The sequence below is a fragment of the Lissotriton vulgaris genome, chromosome 8 (genome assembly GCF_964263255.1).
Source record: "Lissotriton vulgaris chromosome 8, aLisVul1.2, whole genome shotgun sequence".
In the NCBI taxonomy this organism is placed as follows: domain Eukaryota; kingdom Metazoa; phylum Chordata; class Amphibia; order Caudata; family Salamandridae; genus Lissotriton; species Lissotriton vulgaris.
The window spans coordinates 125171365-125192578 of NC_141696.1; the positions used below are offsets into that span (position 1 = coordinate 125171365).

General features: G+C 49.2%; 1 protein-coding gene across 1 annotated transcript in view; it reads right to left on the reverse strand.

Annotated features, from left to right (window-relative positions):
• PGM2L1 (phosphoglucomutase 2 like 1) overlaps positions 1–21214 on the reverse strand; it is a 680235-nt gene that overhangs the window by 142793 nt on the left and 516228 nt on the right. The window lies entirely within an intron of this gene.

The window sequence follows — 21214 nt, forward strand, 5'->3', positions numbered from 1 at the left end:
CATCAAATTGTAAGTCCTAAAAAAGTAGCCTGTACATCTTGAGAAAAGTCTGAAGACTTCAACCAAGCCCCCCTTCTCGTTGCCACTGCAGAGCCCATAATTCTTGCCACTGAGTCAGCTGTATCCAGGCCACTTTGAATGACCTGGCGCGCAGCAGCCTGTGTATCATCCAAAACCTCCTGAAAGTTCTTCCTGTCTTCATCAGACAGTTTTGGCAGCAACTGTTTAGAGGAATCCATGAAGGCATGGATATACCTTCCCATCAAGCAAGTTGCATTTGATGACTTCCGTGCCATACTCGCTGAAGAGAACAACTTCTTAGCAGACTGATCAATCTTTTTTGACTCCTTGTTAGCTGGAACCTGCGGGAACGCTCCTGAAAACTTCTTTGAACAAGCCGCCTGAACCACAAGGCTCTCAGGTGATGGGTGAGCTGACAAAAATTCTGGATCCTCCAGTGCCACTCTATATCTCCGTGCCACAGTCCTAGAGACTGCAGGATCAGACAAAGGCTTTTTCAAAACCTCCAACACCAGTTCCAGAATTGCCTCATTAAACGGTAACAAAGGCTCAGTCACAGAAGATTGAGAATGTAACACTTCAGTCAATAGATTAAATAGATTAGACTTAAACTCAGTGGTAGGCAGATTAATGTCCAATAATTCAGCAGCTTTTCTCACAACTGTGTGATATGGGACTACCTCCTTTGAAGGAGCATCTGAATCAGGAGAAAAGCCCCACTCAGGGGAGACATCAAGACCACTTGCATCTCTTAATTCTGCAAAATAGTCCTCAGAATCAGGAAGTTCACCTTCCTCCAAGTCCTTCTAATAGTGTGCCTCTTCCACAACTCTCTGGGCCTCCCTCCTGGAGCGGATCCTCGGGACTGGAGTTGATGGATCCACAACCGACTCCATCGGATTTGGGACCGGCGTCGAACGCAGATCTGACTTCGCCGCTAGCGCCGAACGAGGACGAACAGGCGGGGCCGGAGATTCTCGATACGGCGCCGGTGATTCTCGATACGGCGCCGGAGATTCTCGGTACGGAAAATTCCAGGGCGGCTTCGCTGGAAGAAAGGGCATAAATGGAGCCTGGGCATTTGCCTGAGGGACACCCAAATTGAAGGCTAAAGGACCCATGGGGCCCGCAGGCACACCAGAGGGGCACATGGCCCTTGCAAAGACACCATCCATAGCGTTCAGATAGTGTGATGGGTCTTGGCCTGGAGCCAGGAAAGGGGCCACCGACAAAGGAACCTCTTCAGGCTGCTCCTGGTCTTCTTGCTCTGGCTCGGCTTCACCCGGATCCGAAGAATGGACCGAATCCAATGGATCCGGCGTCGGTGATCGAGAGACTTCGACGTCAGAAGACACTTCCTTCTCTGGCGAGACCGGTTTTAAATGTGAAGGATCGACCTCACTACTACGACGTCGAGGAGAAGATTACTTCGGCGCCGGCTCCTTATCAGAATGACGCCTCGAAGAGTGCTTCTTTCTCTTATGTCTCTTAGACTTCGAATGTCCCGACGCCGACTTCGAACCCGACCTGGATTCGGAACGAGATCTCGACCTCGATCTTCTTTTACTCGCCTTCTTATTCTTCTTCACTTTGGCGATAAATAACTTTGCTTCCCTTTCCTTCAATGCCTTAGAGGTCATCTTCCTGCAACACGCACATCCATCGACGTCGTGATCGGAATACAAGCACCATAAACAGTCCTCGTGCGGGTCAGTGAAGGACATCTGCTTCCCGCACTCCCTGCAGGGCTTGAAACCAGATTTGCTTCCAGACGTCTTTGAAAGGAAACGAGAAGAACAGACAAGAACAACTACAATAACAATGTTACTACGGAGAGTCCCAAGAAACCGTTGGCGTCGATGGCGCGGATAAAAGGGACTGACGTCATCAAGCCGACGAGGCACTATTATGGACCCGGAGACGTCAGCGGGGTCGCGAGCGGAGTCGTACCCTCTGTGACGTCGTCCATGACCTCGCCGGCGTGGAGAGCTACAAACGTTTCCGATTGGCCGCTGCAAAGAAAATATTCACAAGGTGAGGAATCCACTGGCAGATGTATCTATCAGAAGTATCCTTTTAAGTGGACCTCATTGGAGTTCCAAAGCTTTAATAAACTGAATTGAATAAAGTGCTTTTAGTGCTAGGTTAATAATGGCAGACACTATGGAGGAGTTTGCAGTCCCTCCAGCACTCAGTGATGACAGGTGATCAAGGTGGGGTATATTACTGGTTAAGAAATGCACTGCGTGAATGATCCTAAATGCTTCAAGGAGGCTCTTGGGAGGTTTCTATCAGGGAAAATGTGGAAATAATAGGGCCAGATAGAGTATTTTAATCACATTATTCGTATAAAGTTCCCTAAGTGGCCATAGGCCCTTAAAGGGCATTTGCGAAATATTCGAGTGCCAACTACTTTTCATCCACCTTAAGACTTTTGAGAAAATAGAGTCAACATGTCCCCAATTGTCCCCAAAAAGTCAAATACACAAGTGAAACAGTTTATAAAATGCAATTTCACATGGGCAATCGTCTACCATAGCATTTACAGTCACTTAACCTGTACCTCTAAGTCTCCAGCAGTGGTATTTTTCATAGATCCACATACCTGAATGATTCTTAGTCAGCAGGCTGGGAATTCCCAGTACTTTTAAATATGCAATAAACAGTGTTAAAATATGCCCAACAGCAGCAGTTGTTTAGTAAGGCACCCACCTCTTCAGCCAATGAAGTGTAAGTGTTGAGTTCAGGATTCAGAATGGAAAGCAGTATCTGTAATTTCACAATAAGCGGGAAGGAGGCTAAAGTTAATGAAGTAGACTGTGGAAGGCTGCTCGGCCCAATAAATAATACGCTCCTGCATTCAAATACAAGAATAGCGCTTGGTGAATGTGTGCCTTCTCTTCCTCGTTGCTGCTCTACACATATCTGGAAGAGGCAGCCAGCAATGAGAGTGCAGTTGTGGCCAACATATTTCTGGTGGAATGCATCTTCACTCTATTGCCAAGGGAACGTTTTGCTTTCATCTGATAAAATTTGATGCAGGCTGAGAGCTAATGGGTAATAACCTTATCGTACTGAGGTGACCCAAGGAGCTGATATGTAGATCTACTGAACAGAAATCTGTAGTTCAGTAGATGTAAAACCTGATAGGCAAGCACATGTTCAGCAAATGTTGGGTCCTGCCAGCTGAAGTGCAAGGGTTGAGTAAGAAAGACTGTTGAATGACCTGCACACTTAAATGAAAACCCAAGGACATTTTGACATGCAATATCATTGGTGCACAAGATACCTTTGTATTTTTGAAGTGCATATGAACTTCTTTCATCGTGACTGCCTGGACCTCCCCCAGTGTCCTTGCTGATGTCAGAGTCAGGAGAAGCTCAGGGATTTGGAGAATCTACTGATCGGAGCTGACGGGCGGCAGGGCTCGGAGAAGTTGCGGCCCTGTCCCCGAGGTGCAGCCGGAACCTAAAGTTTGAGGTGCCCCGAGAACGCAGAGGGCCTGGCGCCGGAAATGCCGGGGCTGCCCTCGACCGGGCCGTTCATGGCCCTGCTTCTCCTGACGGGTAGGGAGACGACGCCGGCAGCACCCTGAGAGGCGGACTACACGGGGCAGAGGATGAACCCATAAGGGAGGCGGTGAGTCACAGCGGGGCCCGGCTAAACAGCCCTTTGTAGCGCGACGCATCAGTGACCCTACGGACCCAACTGGGGAGGAGCGGGCAGATAGGGGGGTGAGGCGGACGACTTAGCTGCTGCCGCGTCCTGTCCCCCTCCCCCACCTTTCTTCTCCCCCCCCCCCCCTCGAAGACGAGCGCGGCCCGGGCACTGGGTCATCACTGGCTTTAACCACCGAGGACAGGGGGCCACGTGGACAGGCCCTGGGAAGCTGAGAGATCGCTGGGAGCATCCGAGGCCGAATCGCGACGGCCTGGGCCCCCGCTGTGCTCCTGTGAGTAGGGAGGAGAGACGACGCTGGGGTGCCCCGCCCCACTGCAAGTGACTCATCCCTGGTCCCCGTGCCGAGGACTGAGAGCGACGGAGAGTGCCTGTTGGAAGGAGTCCCAAGTGAACCCTACGCCTCTTGGCAGGCCTCACCGACGGAGGTCGGGGTCGTGGCAGAGGGGCTGTGACAGGCGTGAGACCGTGGTACCACAGGGATACGACCTGTGGAGTGCCCTGGCCCTGGACACAGTGTACAACAAGCTACCATAGCCATAGTCCGGAAAGGGGCTAAGACGGTGGATGGCAAAGACGGCCCGATGACTACTGGACTGGCCCCGGAGACCATTCATAGCCGAGGGGTCCGCGTCACGGCCAACGGACCAGAATTTGAGTGGGGAACACCAGGCGGACATATTAGATCTGATCCTACAGGAGATTAGAGACTCCAGGCTCTCTATGGAAACACACATGGGAGCCCTCACCACTAATCTCTCTTTACTAAAGGCTGACCACGGCAAGCTGGCTGATAAGGTTAAAGACCAGGGCGTACTGCTGACGGATCTGACCACGACGGTGACCGACCACACTACCTCCATCCAGCAACTACAACAACAGGTGGCGTCCCTAATGGAGAGTGTGGAGGATGCGGAAGGCCGCAACCGACGCAGTAACATTTGCGTTATTGGGCTTCCGGAACGGAGCGAGGGGACCCTTGCAACGGAGTTCATGGAGCATTGGTTCCGAGACCATGTGGCCACAGAGGGCCTGTCACTGCTCTTCTGTGTGGAAAGGGCACACCGAATTCCTACTGGACGACCTAGGCCGGGACAACCGCCACGCCCGCTGATTGCCCGGATCCTTAATTACCGGGATAGAGACACTCTGCTTCAAAAGGCCTGGGAGAAATCACTCATAGAATATGAAAACCGACGCATCTCGCTCTACCCGGACTACACTAACTTGGTGCAAAAACAGCAGTCCTCTTACTTTGAGGTTAAGAAGAGGCTTCAGAAAGCCAACCTCCGGTATGCCTTGCTGTTCCCGGCTCGCCTCAAGATAATACATGACAATAAGACTCAGTTCTTAGAAAGCCCTACCGACGTGGAAGAATGGCTGAAGGTTATGGACATAGAGGGGAGCCAAGAGACGCCCCGGAGTGAGTCGGCCAGCAACCCCAAGACAGACCCGGATCGCACAGGCGGAGCTTCCTCCACGCAGTCGGCACGGCCAAGACGGCATAAAACCTCCAAAACCCAACAGAAAGTGGAACAGATGGAGGCCATCGCCATGGTGGGCACCTTTAGAGATGAACAAGAAATAAAATAATATGGACACGGATGAAAGTACACTGCACTCTGACTCGGAACACAGCATGGTACTGTTCCCGACGGTGACACCGAGAGCGGCGGATGAACTACGAGACAATAGACAGGAGTGACTACACCTGAAGATGTGTCCTGGAGGCCTACGGCCTACTGATATCCTTTATCTGTAACTTTAATGTTGGTATGATGTGCGGGATGAGGGGGGCGGGACTTCAGGGGGGCTGGGAGGTGATTCTTCTGAGACACAAGGCGGTTGGGTCAAAGTTTAAACATGTGTAACCCTCACAGGACAATCATAAGCTGTAGACCTACCAAACTATAGACTCCCACAGGGTGCTGGAGCCTGCAAACAAAGGGGGGCCCCCCCGGAGGCCACATGGCACTTATGCTTAGATAAAGGCTTCCCTGGCCGCACAGTTGAGCCGGCAGCACAGAGACGCAGGACTACGTGGACTTGGTATATGCTCAGCCAACCCCCCAATGGCATATGCACCAAAGATTGGTTTCTTATGTTTTATGTTTTCTTGTTCGGCACAGCAATGTTTCCAAGCTGCGCCAAAAGAGTTCAAGTTTGGGGTGGGAAAAAATAAGTCTCCTGGGTACTGTTGAGCATACATGCGCTACAGGGCAAGACACTGAGTATCATGACACTTAAACCAGAGTATGGCTGACACTACAGGGAAGTACAGGCTGGCAACCTGGAATGTACGAGGGCTAGGAGCTACTCAGAAGAGGCATAGAATACACGCTTTTTTACTCTGTCACCATGCACAAATAGCATTCCTGCAAGAATCCCATTTAACATTGGCCGAGGCACATACACTACGGAGGAGATGGAGGGGAACAGTATTCTCTACATCATACTCTGCTTTTTTCCAGAGGGGCTACCATATGGGTGCGACATGGTACTCCCTTTGTGGAACTGGACAGGAAAGTTGACGACCAAGAGAGATATATACTGGTGAAGGGTACTCTGGACTGTACATTGTTGGTCCTGGGCAGTATCTATGCCCGGAACTTCGAACAGGACACATTCCTTGTAAAGGTAGGCCGAGCATTGGCTGATTGGGTGGATATTCCCTGGATCCTGGGAGGAGACTGGAACATGGTCCTAGATATAAATCTGGATAGGTCACGTCCCCCCCCTCCAAACGACTGGCATTCACAGACTGACTGATTCCTTCAAGGCCTGGCTCCAGGGGTGGGGACTGACGGACGTGTGGAGAGCCCTACACCAGACGCATAAAGAATATTCTTATTACTCCCCGGTACATGCCCTACATACCCGATTAGACAGATTCCTATGTACCAACTCTCTACTGACCAAATGTACGTCCTCTGAATATCTAGCAAAAACCTTTTCTGATCACAGACCGCTGATACTCGATCTGCAATGGGGGAGGGTACTATCCCCGGTGCCCACCTGAAGGCTTAACCCACTACTGCTGGAGGACGGTCCCTTCCGCGCGTCTGTCAGATAACTTGGACGATTACTTCCAGGAGAACTGGGACTCTGCGACTTCTAACCTAATAGTATGGGATGCCATGAAGGTTGTGATAAGAGGAGCTGCCATAGGACAGCTGGTGGGTGCTAGACAGGAAATTCATAGGAAGATTTGCAAGGTTGAGGACCGTTTGAAAAACTTGGAGGCGGTGGTAGGCGTAGACCCCGAGCGCCGAGAGGAACTGCAATCCAGCAATATAGACCATGCAGAGTTGCTGGAAACGCTGCGAGTTATTGACCATAAGGACTACTTACGACGACAGCAGGCTGAATCAGACAGGTCGGGTGCTCTCCTGGCTCGATTAGTACAGTCTCGAAGTACCAGTGATCACGCAGATTAGGAATGGGGCCAGGAGGGTGGTGTCTACACAGGAGGCCATCAATGCTGCCTTCCGGGACCATCTGAAGATGTTTTATGCTCCCCCCCCCACCGATGACGTGGAAGGAATGCTGGACTTCCTGAGAGACCTACCCTTCCCAGTCTTGACTCGGGATGAGCAGGCAGAGATGGACGGACCCATCACACAGCAGGAAATCCGGATAGCCATCCGAGCCCTGAACCGACGTAAGACTCCCGGCATGGATGGATAGCCTGTAGAGTTTTACCAGACATACTCTACGACTCTAGTACCTAGGTTGGAGGCTGTGTATAGGTTGTCCTACGAGTCTGGTCACCTGCCGGTCTCAACGATGCAGGCCTCAGTCATTTCCATACCAAAGCCTGGGAGAGACACCCTTGACCTGGCTAATTACAAACCCCTCTCAATGCTCTCCACAGAGTACAAAATACTCAGTAAAGCCATTGCCTTACGGATACAAGCCCACCTCCCTGCCCTAATTCATCCAGATCAGTGCAGCTTCCTCCCGGGGAGAAGTACTTCCCAAAATACGAGGAGGCTAAATGCCCTCATGCCGGCCACATCGCGGGACCTTCCCCAGGCAGGCTGCATTGCGTTGGACCTTCGACAGGCATTTGACTCCCTGTAAGGGTCATTCATGTTTGAGGTCCTTTGATGTTTTGGCTTCCCTGATTCCCTAATAAAATGGATCAGATTATTGTACACGAACCCAACGGCCAGGGCACTCACGGGCAGGCACGTCACTGATAGTTACGACATTCACAGGGGCACCGGGCAAGGCTGCCCACTATCGCCCCTGCTGTTTGTCCTGACACTTGAATCCTTAGTGATAGCCCTCCGGGCTCGGCTGGGCAGGGTGGGCATTCCCATTGGGGGGGGACGCAGAACCTGTTATCGATATACGCGGACGATATTTTACTGTATTTCCGAGACCTGGGCGGAGACCATTCAACTTTAGCTACCATCTTTGACCGTTTTGAGGCTGTATCCGGCCTGGCTGTCAACCCGGCGAAATCGGTGGGCTTTTACTTTCAGGACAGACAGCTACCCTCCCATATACTATTCGGCGGATATCAGATTCCTGTAGCCCAGACCACATTCAAGTATTTGGGAATTAACGTTTATAGGCGGACAGAAGACCAGATTGAAGTAAATGTCCGGAGAGCCATCAACAGCCTCCGTAGCAGTGTGAACTTTTGGACGTCCTTGCCACTATCTGTTATGGGTAGGATAGCAGTCTCCAAGATGGTCATGCTCCCCGTATGCTGTATTATTTTGTAAATCTACCGGTTCTCCTCCCACAGCAAATATTTACCACACTAAATACGATTCTGATCACTCATCTGGGGCTCTGGGCGACGGAGGATAAGCCTCAAGAAGCTACAACTAAGTACCAGACAAGGAGGCCTCGGAGTACCGGATCTGCGTAGGTATTATTACGCAAGTCAATTACAATGGTTATCACGCTGGCTGGCGGGTAGGGACCAACATGAAATTGATATCACACAGGACCGAAATTGATATCACACAGGACCGGTTAGCGCGCAGAGAGCTGCACTCCCTCCTACTGCCTAGGGCTAAGATCCCTAGGGACTGTCACCCCCTCTTGCGCACTGCCCTGATGTGCTGGCGTGGGGCACTGGCGTACACATCCGGGACCAAACCTTATGCAGACAACATCCCTCTGCTGGGACTCCCGACACCACAAGGGCGCCTGACACAGCGCAGGCTACAGCCTTGGACGGAGGCGGGTGTTACTAGAGTGGGCGACCTATTTGGAGATGACACACTGCTAGATCATGCCTCCTCTACACAATGTACTGGGGCTTCCCCACGATTATACCTCTTACATGCCGCTGTGTCGCACTATGTTCGGTGCACGTGAGCCCCACAGCGAAACAAACCTGCGCAACATGAATTGGTACATCTACTCCACTACATGGGCCTGGGGGACACTTGGTGCGGTGGCTATATACTGGGATTAGGGAACACGCTGCTATGCCTCTTACCACACTCAGAGACATTTGGACTCAAGACACGGGAGAGGTTATGACGGATGGGGCCTGGCATATCGTACTTGGACATCCTAGGAGTGTGTCCAGGAATGTCAAATTCAAATGTATACAGGCTAGGGTGCTACATAGAGCATAGCGCACCCCCCAAAGGATACACAAGATGTTCCCCGCTTCTTCCCACTGTTGTCCCCGGTGTCAGGTGGATGAGGCTGGCCTGCTCCACAGATGTGGTCATGCCCGCGCCTACGCAGCTATTGGGAGACTGTGTCATGTACTTCACACTGTCACAGCCGTGCAGGTAGCGAGGGAAGCACTGCCGTGCCTGATAGGGCACAGGAAACGTCCCAAACAGCATAGAGCCCAGTTGAAGTTCTTAGACCTGGCACTGTTACTAGCAGTTAGAGTCTTAACCATGAGGTGGAAGTCTGCCAGACCCCCAGCAGTAGCGACGTGGAGATCTGATTTACTAAAGTGGGGCAGAGCGGAGGGTACGGTCCTGCGAAGAGAGGAGGAGAAAGGGCTACGAAAATATCCAATTGCACAGGATTGGGAGCGAATGTTGCCGGAGATAGAGGAACTAGACCTAGCTCCCTCACAGGGGGAAGCCTCATGACTGCGAATGCTAGGCAGGTGGTGTGAACGGGGTGATTGAGAGTGGAGGAATGGTCCAAGGTACACATTGGTTAGCCAGAAGACAGCGTGTACACTACTCTAGGTGTGATTGATTCCCGGGATGACACCAATGGTTCTGGTGCCCATTAGACGGAGAACCTAAGAGACGTACGGGTTGGGGTGGGAGTTGGGCGGGATGGGGACAAGTTATGACGTTCATATATAGTGCTAATGTTAAGTAAACGCTGAAGCAATACACGAGAATACATAGAAATTTACACTAAGAATGTCTTAGTAAGATATGTTAACCCGGCTGCAGAACGCTTGACAATATAGATTTGTAAAAATGGAAATAAGACGATGTCGCTAGATTATAAGGGGAGAAAAACGGAAACGACTGGAAAGAACAATAACATATGTTTGCATAATAGGATACCTGCTGCAGTCACGAATAAAGAGTTTTAAAAAAAAGGAGAACAATAAAGACCAGAGCTCTTTCCGAGGTCTGATTTACATGTGACGTCCAGTAGAAATCTGAGCTATGGTGGTCTCTAAGGAGTGAAGAGAACTCTTCCACCTCACTGAATTAAGTTTGGGTTGTCGGAATTCCTGACAGCAGACAGAGAAGGGTTGCAGACAGTGAGTTTGTTACTCAAAAATCTACCATGAATATACATTTTTTAAAACAATGATGATACCTGTCAATTCACCTGCACTTTTTATTTCTATTCACCCGCCTGACAAAATGACTCCACAGACTTTAATGGAGTCACCTCCTTTTTAAGCCTTTATCACCCTCCGAAAGTGCTCAGTCCTCATTGACCTGAATAGGCAGAGCATCCAGGATTTTTCGGTTTTCCCCAAAAATTCGAAATCGGCAGTTTTGTAAAAAGGCTGCGCTTTTCACAAAACTGCCAGCGAAATTTGGAGAATACACTATCTGATATTGTTTGTTCTCCACGAGGCTGACAAAGGCTCGTAAAAACATCTTTAACAGAATTTTTGTCCCAACCTTTGGGAAACGAGGACATCTTGGGGCGATCTTGCGCACACACATCGAGGCTCGGCACCTGGTTTGCAATATTTTACAGGTAGCGAGGCCCTAGGCCTAGGCTCATAGGTTTTCAAATTGAGGGGTGAGGGGTGCGCGCCACTTGGGGTCCCTGACAGCATTCCCAGGGGGCGCAAATGCCTCAGCAAAGAAGTGTAAATGAAGATTGCCTGGAAGTGCGACCATCTTTATTTGAGGCATTTCTAGGCAGTTTTCATTTACAAACAGACTTGTCAAGTGCATTAAAAAGTACAGAAACTGTGATCCGGAGTGCTGAGGGGCTGGGGTTGTAGCAGGGTCAAAGAGGTGGCTAAAAAGAATACATTCTGAAAGGATTTCGTTATTTTATAAGGGTGAAGGCAAAAAAGTAGTAAACAGACAGTGAAATGAAAATCCTAAAAATAAATGTGACCTTTGTGTAATGTAATTGGTGCTCATGTAAAGCGCTGCGATATCTCGGGTCAAATTTGCCCTACATAAAACTACCCAAAACATCAAATTGGTTGCAAATGCGACATCTAAGGTTGGGGGTGGCGTGTACAGAAATTAATCCTAGTTGGTGCAGTGTGGAATATTGAGTTAGAAGTCCCAGCCTGTGACAAAAAGCACTGTGAATATGTAAATCATTATTTTTTAATAGTATTGCACACCATATAAGTTAGGCTGCCACAATGTTTTTTTTTGCAGTTTTATATAGTGCAGACTCCACCCAAAGGTATTGGAGCACTTTACATGAGCACCAATTACATTACACATGGTCACAATAATTTTTAAGGCACGATGAGATTAAGTGATTTGCCCAGAATCAAAGGATGTTGAGCATCCTCCGGGACTGCGACCTGATTCCTCAATTTCAAAGTCGGCAGCTCTAGCTGTAACGCCACATCCTAAAGTAGTGTTAAGATTTTTAAAAAGTGCTTTCAAAATGTATATTTTACCAATAAGTAATCAGACTGTACCTAGTGGCAACATTTTAGTAGGTGTACCCATTACTCTACAACTCAGCTGATGACCTTACATTACCTCTTAAAAATAATATTTTTTTGTAATCATGAAGCCTTAAGGGACTCCATCAATTAAAGGTTAGTGATAAGGCCTTTTATTTCGCTCTTTGTACCCCACCACCCCCTTTCCTTTTAGGCAAAGGCACCTCAAGGTCAGCATTAAGAGCCGCGGACTGAAAAAAGACCCCCCGCCAGATTAGGATGGCTGGGGGATCTTTTTTCCGTCCGCCGCTTTTCCGCCGCAGTCGCCTTCCGACCGCGGCGGAAAAGCTCTAACATGGCTGGCAGTGTCTATCAGACACCGCCAGCCATATTAGGATGTCAGCGGTCCTATGCCTTTATATGGCGGCATTTCTGCTGTGGAAAGGCATACAGACTTTTCTTTGGGGGCCCGTTGCGGGCCCCCAGGGGTGAAGGGGGGTGGGGGGTGCACATGGGGGGTACCTATGGTACCCCCCTGCCTTTGAGTGCATGAAGCGGCAGGCACCACGCGGTGCCTGCAGCTTCGTGCACGCAAAAGAAAACTTGTTTTTTTAACATTGCGACGTGTGCTGCTTCAAGCAGCATTCGCCGCAATGTTAAAAATACAGGATGTGACCGCCAGGGTGGCGGTGACATCCTAATTAGCACGGAGGGACCGCCGCTGCCCCTGCAGACTGTCCCTCCTCCTCTGGGGTGGCGGACGGACGCAGGTCCGTCCGCCATCCTAATGAGCCCCTAGGTTAGGATTGGAGCTGTGCTTCTGTGGAGCAGCAGAAACTTTAAACATGCCTATTTCAAAGTGGAATATTCTACTAAAACAGGTTATATTGATTTAAGGCTGAAAAGGAATGATTCAGAGTAAAATAAAGTGCTGTAATAATACCGCAAAATGTTCATTTTTGTGCCGCTACATTTCAATTTTAGTGCTGCTAAATTTGCAAATCGATGCCGCAATATCCTGGGAGGTCTGAATAGGATCACCCTCTTAAATGCCTGACTTCATCTGCATTTTTAGATAAGATATTGGCAGTTATGATCATTTGTTACCAGATATCATCTTGTGAGTATTTGCATTCGTTCTATAAAATATATGCTTTTCATTTTGAAACATTTTCCAAGCGAAATGTTGATTATTTTCAATAAAACACAGATAGGAATATGCTATCCTAGAATACAACCTTTTTGTTTTGGGTGAACACAGGTTTGAGGCCCAAACTTAAGTTTTTCATTTCCATTCTGTACTAGCATGTACCACTGCCATATATGGACACCCTGCTGTGTATGCTCCTGTATCAACATTGTATTAAATGGATGCCCACAAAATAGCAATAAAGACCAATATAGTGCTAGGGCCAGTAGTACACCAGTATGCTGTGGATGTCCATCCTAATGCAATCATTTTTTAAAATTTTTATTAACATTTCAAAAACAGTTACAAACAACTTGGTCAGAGAAGCAGTACAATTGCACTCTTATTGCTCAAATAAATAGCAGTTACAGATTAATGCGACACCCACACTATATATATATTGATGTACAAATTATGACAAGGGGGTGAAACGGGAATGGCCCAACCCCAACAATGAAATAAATCAACCCGATATTGGTTGAGGGGACACCCAAGTAGCCCTCTCACTATTTATATTCCATACATAGAAAGTTCAATGACCACAGTGTAAACATATACAGTCAAACATTAAACCCCAAGTCACATATTACGAGTCCGCAGATACTGTTTGGTCCAGAGCCTCATCGCTAGAAGCTTGTAGTGAGCGAACCCAGTCGACAAGCCGGGCCCAAATATCCTTCGGATTGGGCGCTGGCGGCATAGTTTCCGAGAAGGTCGACAGCTGAGTATGACTAAATGCAACATCTTGTATCCGGGTTTCAAGCTTAGGGGCCTTCTCCTTTCCCCAGGATATGGCTACCCCACGTTTAGCCAACAGCAACAGCAAAGCATGTAGCTTGCGCGTAGACGTTGCCGTATCTCGTGCATAACCCAGTATGCCAACAACGAGCACGGGCTCTGGAGGGGTGCCTATTTAGTGTATTTTACTGAAAATACCTGACCAAAAATGCAGCTAAGGGAGGGCAGATCCAAGCCATGTGAATAAATGTGGCCGGGGTGTAGCCACAGTGCCAGCATTTATCATCACCCCTGAGACCCATGCAATATAACTGAACTAGGGTTTTATAAAAGCAGTGAATATATTTAAAATGGATTAGGCAAAGCTTATTGTTGGGGGACAGCGCAGTGAGCTCGCTGCAGCAGGATGCCCATTGAGCCTCTGTGATCTAGGTAGTGAGCTACGGGTTCCAGCATTGTAGGGAATTTGGCTTCATCAGCGGTGCAGTGTTTTGCATAGTATTATATAGACTGGTTATTAGCCTTCGGGGAGGGATTCTGAAGGACGTTCTCAAGCGCTGAAGAGTGGGCGGGGGTGCTGGGAAAGTAGTGTGTATTTGCTTGCAAGTTGCCCGGAGTTTGTAGTACAGGAATATCTCGGAGAAATTCCCGACCCCTCCCTCCGAATTCGTCTGTGGTCTAAATTTCTCCTCGGGATAGAGGTCAGGAAATGTATGAAGACCTAAAGATTTCGATGATAGCCGATTTGCCCCCTCAGCCATAGCAGGGATCATGGGGTTATGTGCTAGGGGAACAGTAGGAGCATATAGAAGTGGAAGCTTGGCTCTGCTTCGTAGCCGCTCCTTCGCCCAGCGAAGGGTCTCAACCGTATCGATCCAGTCACATGGTCCCCTGTATGGCTGGTAAAGTGCTACTGGAAGAGGGACTGGGGCTGCAACGTCAATCTCGACAGCCATGTGAGGTTGGAATGGGGTGGGATGCACCAAGTGATGTAGTTATTGACCCTGAGCGCAGTATGCATGTAATGGAATGTCTGAGGCGCCTATCACGACCTCCGTCAGTGGCAGTGTCAGAAGCTCCCATGACACCCGTGCCTATTTACCCACCCATACCAGGGATATTAACAGAGTTCGGATGGTTTTAAAAAACACCTGAGTGATGGGCACTGGGAGATTTACAAATAAGTACAGGAATTTAGGTAAAACTACCATTTTGGTAATGGCGATCCTACCAGCCAGGGAGAGTGGTAGCTGAGCCCAGACCTTCACCTTATCCTCCAGCCATGCAATCGATCTCCCAAAGTTCATGTTCCAGATGTCCTGTTCGTCTCTGCTTAGCCAAATCCCTAATACTTCACCAGACCAGCTGCCCAGGTTAGGGGGTACTCTACGGGGGACGGGACTGTATGGTCTGTAAGCGGGAAGATGGTAGATTTAGGCCACTTAATAGATACACCAGATAACTCCCCGAATGTAATAAATTCCCTGAGAATAGGAGCAGTGTTAACAGCTGGGTTTGAAATATAAAGGGTATTGTGGTCCGCATAAAGCGAGACCAACAGGCCCCTCGTGCTAAAACCTAGCCCCCTATTTGCATGATGCGGTATCAGCCTGGCTGCCAGTGGGTCCATCGCGATGGCAAACAGGAGCGAGGAGAGAGGGCAGCCCTGCCGAGTCCCCCGGGAAATGGGGAAGGGTTGTGATGTGATACCATTCATGCAGATACTAGCAGACGGCCAGTATAAAGGAGACATATAAGGACAATGTATATGGGCTGAACCCCATTTTCGCTAAAATTGTAAAAAGATACGCCCACTCTAGCGCACAAACGCTTTCGTAGCGTCAAGTAGCACAGAGACTGCTGGGAATTGTGGGTGTACAAAGTGGAGCAAAAAGTGCAGAGGTTATGGGATGTGTACCTTCCTAGGATAAAACCAGATTGGTCCAGGCGGGCTATCAGAGGAAGTAAGGGCTGAAGTCTGCCTGCAATCAGATTGGTGAGAATTTTAGCATCTACATTAATTAATGAGAGGGGCCTGTACGAGTCCACTTCGTTGTCGCTTTTCCCTGGTTTAAGTAGCGTTATGATCATAGCTTCATGCATGGAAGGCAGTAGGATACCCATAGTCTGAGCTTCCTCATAGACTGCCAGTAAATGAGGGGCCAGTTCCGACACAGTAGTGGTTAGCCAATCAGGGCCCGGGGTTTTGTCTAGTGGCAGGCTATATCTTCAGCTGAGAACGGCAAATCTAAGTAATCTCTATGCCCTTCCCCCCACCATAGAAGTCCCAGGAATTCCAGAAACGGCTGAAGGTCCTCAGGTATCGCATTATGTGTGGCCTTGTAAAGCTTCGCATAGAATTATTTCAAACGTTCTACGACACCTTGCGGGCCTCTGATTAGGAGCAGATCCTCTCCAAGAACCTTAGTCACATATGTGGTGGTACAGGGCTTTCTGAGCATGTTCGTGAGTGTTCTGCCTGGTCTGTAACCTCCCCCAAATTGCCTAGCCTGTGCATGTCTGCCCATAAACTTCACCTCCCTCTGCGCTTCCTCTTCAAATTCTGTGAGTGCCTCTTTTATTGAAGTTAGGAGTGTCACAAAGTGTGTGATATAATACTGGGATTCTAGGTCCCTAATGCGTGCCTCAAGAGAGGAGAGGGTTCCCTGTATAGCCTTAACCCGTTTACCGCGGCAGCAATTCCGCCGCAGTGTAGCGGCTTTGATGAGTGGGCGGGGCTGTGTCGGCCAACAGACGTGTCCAACACTATGGAGGTAGTGCTTGCGATGGCCGTTGACCGACAGAAGCACGCAGTGGGTTAAGGACCCAGCTTGGCGAGCGATGCACTTGCCTCTTATGACCACCTTAAATGCCTCCCACAAAGAAGCCTTTGACGTGACGGGGCCGGTGTTAAGAGAAAAATATTCCTCGATATCCTCTAGTATTTCTTCCTTAAAGGCCTCATCCAGCAAGGCCCCATGTGAAAGCCTCCAATTGAACATTCTGTGGGGTGTATTGGGCACTAATCTTTTTATTAAACAAGGTGCATGATCAGAAAAAGTTCTGGAGAGATGCACTACTTCCAAAGACCACATTTCTATATCACGTGATACTAGCCAAAAATCTAACCTCGACCAGGCTCTATGGTGTGCAGATATGCAGGTGCCCTCCATCATGTTTGGGTTTCGCCCACGGCAGACTTCAGATAGATTGCCGTCTGAAATAATAGCCTTTAAAGTGGCAGTGGAATTGGGATAAAGTGTGCGTGATACTCCCTTCCTGTCAAGTGTCATTTAACACTGTGTTAAATTCTCCTCCCCATACGATGGTGTCACAGCACATACTTTGGATCTTGGCCCACACTGACTGGAAGAAGTCTGGGCTGTCTGTGTTCGGTCAATAGATCGCAGCAAGAGTTATATCCCCGCCTGCCAGTGCTCCCAGCAAAATCAGGTAGCAAAATCACATAGCGGGCGCCCGGGTCTATATGAGATTGACAGTTTCCAATCCAAACCCTGTCTTATGAGGATTGCCACCCCTGCGCATAATTAGAATGAATGGAGGAGTAAACTTGACCCAAGCATCTGTGATGCAACCTAGTCGGAGGGGAGCTATTTAAGGGTGTTTCTTGTGAGAAACACACATCTAGATGGTGTCTTAGTAGATCGGCCTGAACTAGTCTACTTTTCCTGTGGTCATTGAGACCGGGTAAGTTCGAGGTTAAGAAATTGAGGGACATTATACTGGTCTAGTTGACACTCCATGGAGCGTCTGATAATGTATTCCAGGAGTACCCCTCCTCGCCATCAGCTCCAAAGTAGAATTGCATCAGCTACTGCACCACCCCCATAGTGGTCCCAAATGTGAGTGTCTTGCATATCGTGAGCATACAAGTCTTGTTTGCGATACGGTTTTACTGTCATGACCGAAACTATAACATTACACCCCATTGCCCTCCCACCACCCACACCAACCTCCCAAACAGGTTGTGCACAATTACTTACCCTGACTAACAAACTGAACAGTTGCTTCAGCAATACAGCTGAAGCGTGATTGGGAGCTCTCCATGGGGGGCGTGGGGTCACCGGCATACTACCCTGCCCGGGGACGGTGTGGCCGGTACTTTAGTAAGAGAGCCATTGGTTCAGGAATTCTAAAGTCATACATAGTCTGCAAACCAAACAGAGGAGCACCTGTAATTCTGTACTTTGCAGTGTGACCGCATCTCCGCTGCGCTCACAATTAGAAGAAGTAACAGTAGGTGCAGAGGAGACACAAACAGCCACTCCCCTAAAAGGCTTGGAGTTAATCAGTGTTGCTCAGCCCAGCATCCGAGTTCGATCTGGTTGTGATTTTACTGCTGCCCTTCTTCCCTCCTACGTGCTTGGCAAACTTCGGGGCGGACTTAGCATAAGTGAAAAAATGTACTGTATTATCACAAGCTACCTTCAGTTTAGCAGGGTACAGTAGGGCATACGGGACCCTTTCCTGAAAGAGGATGAGTTTTGCAGGTAAAAAACTCTATGGGTCGTCTGCACCGCCAGAGTGAAGTCAGGATAGAATAAGATGTTGTTGCCTTTATAGTTTGTTTCCCTGCTCTCTGGCCAGCCTCAGGAAAGCGTCTCGGTCTTGGTAGTTCAGTATATGAGCAAGGATAGGTCTGGCTGTGGCCCCGACCGGGGTTCTGGGACCCAGCGTACGGTGGGCCCTCTCAATGGCAAAGACCGCAGATAAACCAGGGCAGAAGAGCTCACGGAATAATTTGTCAACGTACGTTTCCATTTTGGAGAGGGCAGTTGTCTCAGGGATGCCCGTAATTCGAAGGTTGTTTTGACGGGATCTGGCCTCCAAATCATCGTTCTTAGCCCTGATGAGAGTAAGCACCTTATCAATCTGCAGCAGCTGCTCTTTCGTCAACCCGAAACTCATGTTGGTCAGTGCAGCGATATTCTAACTGATCAAGGCGAGTCTTATGCACATCTACCTGCTTTTTTACTTGATCCAGTTGCGAAGTGAGAACATCTAGTTTAGTGTCAATGGTCTTTAGGCCTGAGAGCATTTCCTTCATGTCGGTCAGTGCAGCGATTTTCTAACTGATCAAGGCGAGTCTTATGCACATCTACCAGCTTTTTTACTTGATCCAGTTGCGAAGTGAGAACATCTAGTTTAGTGTCAATGGTCTTTAGGCCTGAGAGCATTTCCTGCAAAAGTGACCTGAGGTCCTCCCCTTGGTCATCTGATAGTTCAATTGGAGGCCTGTCCGGGTCACCCTCTGATTCAGAGTCCATCAGCCTAGTTTGTTATTCTCGAAAGTTAACTTAGGTTGTTTTGCGTCGTGATTACCCATAATTGTGTGTAAGAGAACAGAGGGACACACGTAGGGAAGCCTGGGTCGTAGCTGGCGTGAATCCAAGAGCCCCACAGCGTCTGTGCAGTCGGCGATATAAGGATACAGCTCAACTCAGGTGCCCCCTCACTCTGTACAACAACTGGTATGAGACACCCTCATGCACCCAGTGTTGCGGTCACTGTCCAGGAGAAACGGACGTGAGGCAATTGTCTACTGCGCTCATGATACTGTGCAGGTGTAAGTGTCTGTCCGGAGGAAGGCACATGTTAGAAGCGGGGTTACCGCGTCCACAACTCTACTTGCGCGTGCAACAGCTAATCCCAAGCGGAGATCCATGCGGTGCTGTCTAAATGGCGCTGATCCGGTACCCCGGATGCAGGCCATTAAAAAGCCCAAGGCTCCAGGTGTCCGCTCACAGCCCAGCAAATCAAAGGCACAAGCACCATACCTCACTGCACGCAGGATAGATCATGAAATGAGAGCAGGTGCCAAGCAAGAGTCACAAAAGCGGGCCCCAGTAGCCAGTCGAGCGCCAGCTGATCTCAGACACCAATGTTCATACCCATCCTGGGTCCACAATTACTGAAGCCGCGCGTTCGTAGCTCATTTGGAGTTGCAGGCCCCCCACGAGCACATGTGATCCGCGCCTCACCTCAAGCTGTACTCCGTGTTCAGCCAGTGACTGTTCTCAGCTTTCAGGCTGCCAGCATGCGGCCCTCTGCAAACTCTGCTCGCTCCCGGGTGACGGGCGGGCCCAGCCAAAGTCGCCGCCATAGGGGCCTCCAGTCGCGAGGCTCCTCACCCAAGATGGCGGCCAGGCAGCGGCCTGGGCCGCGGGCTCAGCCAGCAGAGCAAGGAGGAGCAAATTGGCAATGCCATGGAGCCCTCAGCCCACAGCCTCCTTCGCAAACCAAGGATGTCGGGAAACAGTGGTGGGAGCCGCGCTCGGCCTCTGAAAGCGGCGCACGTCCTCACTGCCTCGTTGAAGAAGGGTCTGTATCCTGGCGGAAAGGCCGGCCGGTCGCCACCAGCCTTCCACTCAATGGCAGCCGGTTGCAGTTGTCAGACTCTGCTCATCCACCTTCTCGCACCACAGGTAAAGCACTGGTGCGGTTTGCAGGAGTTGATGGCTCTTCCAAGCAGCGGATATCATGAGGATTATGGCCCAGCCGGCAGAGCACTCTCAGCAAGTGGCCATTCTGCAGCGCGGGTAGACCACGTCCCTCCTCTAATGTGATAATTAACATCTATATGCCAAGGCCATAAATACCAATGGTGTGTACCATCATGCTATGGACAATCTCCTTATGCCAAACTCTACCACCATTATTGCCAGGCCAACATTATCAGGTGTGGGCAGCACCGCACAATGCCAACAATTACTATCAATATGTGATGGACAGCATTTTGCAAAGCCTGAGCACCATCACACCATGGATATTCCCACCATGCCTTGAGTTACCAACATCGGTGTCCCTCCCTGCTTGTTCGACTATTCTGCCAAAACTGTTCTGAGTTTCAACCAAGCCCCCAATCATGTGCAACTTGACACCCTTTCTGCATCATGCTGGTGTTCCGTAATAGCTCATTTTCAATCCCTCCGTGCCCCAATGTATTTCCTCTCCGTCTGATCGGTCTCTGATGATCAGCTGCTTTCACGTGCTTCTAAATCAATGTTCTTTCACACCTCACTATGTCACTCACCAACCTCCATGACCTGCGCTTTGCCCCAAATATTCTGGCTTCTTCGCATCTTCTGTAATGAAGTCACAGAGGATGAGCTCAATGCTTCTAAAACTAATTATCATGCAGACTTTCCACTGTATTTACCAGAAAAAACGACTTGGCATTATTTGCCTGAAAGAATCCCAATTCATTAGCGTGACCATTGTTCTTAGCAAACAGCTTATTCATTGGGACCAGACAAACAGAGTTCAGGCACTACTAGGAGTATTGCTCCACTTTAGATATTGAGAACAAATAGCTAATTTCATTTCTGCATAATAATATTCATGAAATTCTATTTTGAGTATTCAAAGTAGGAGATAAGTTACATTGGAAAGGTAGTCCATATTGGTATTTACATCTCAGTTAGTTCTGCAATTATGTGAGGGGGTTTGCCATAAACGTGAATGTCAGAATCTCTTGTTACAAGCTGCAACAGTTTGCCAGAGCAGGC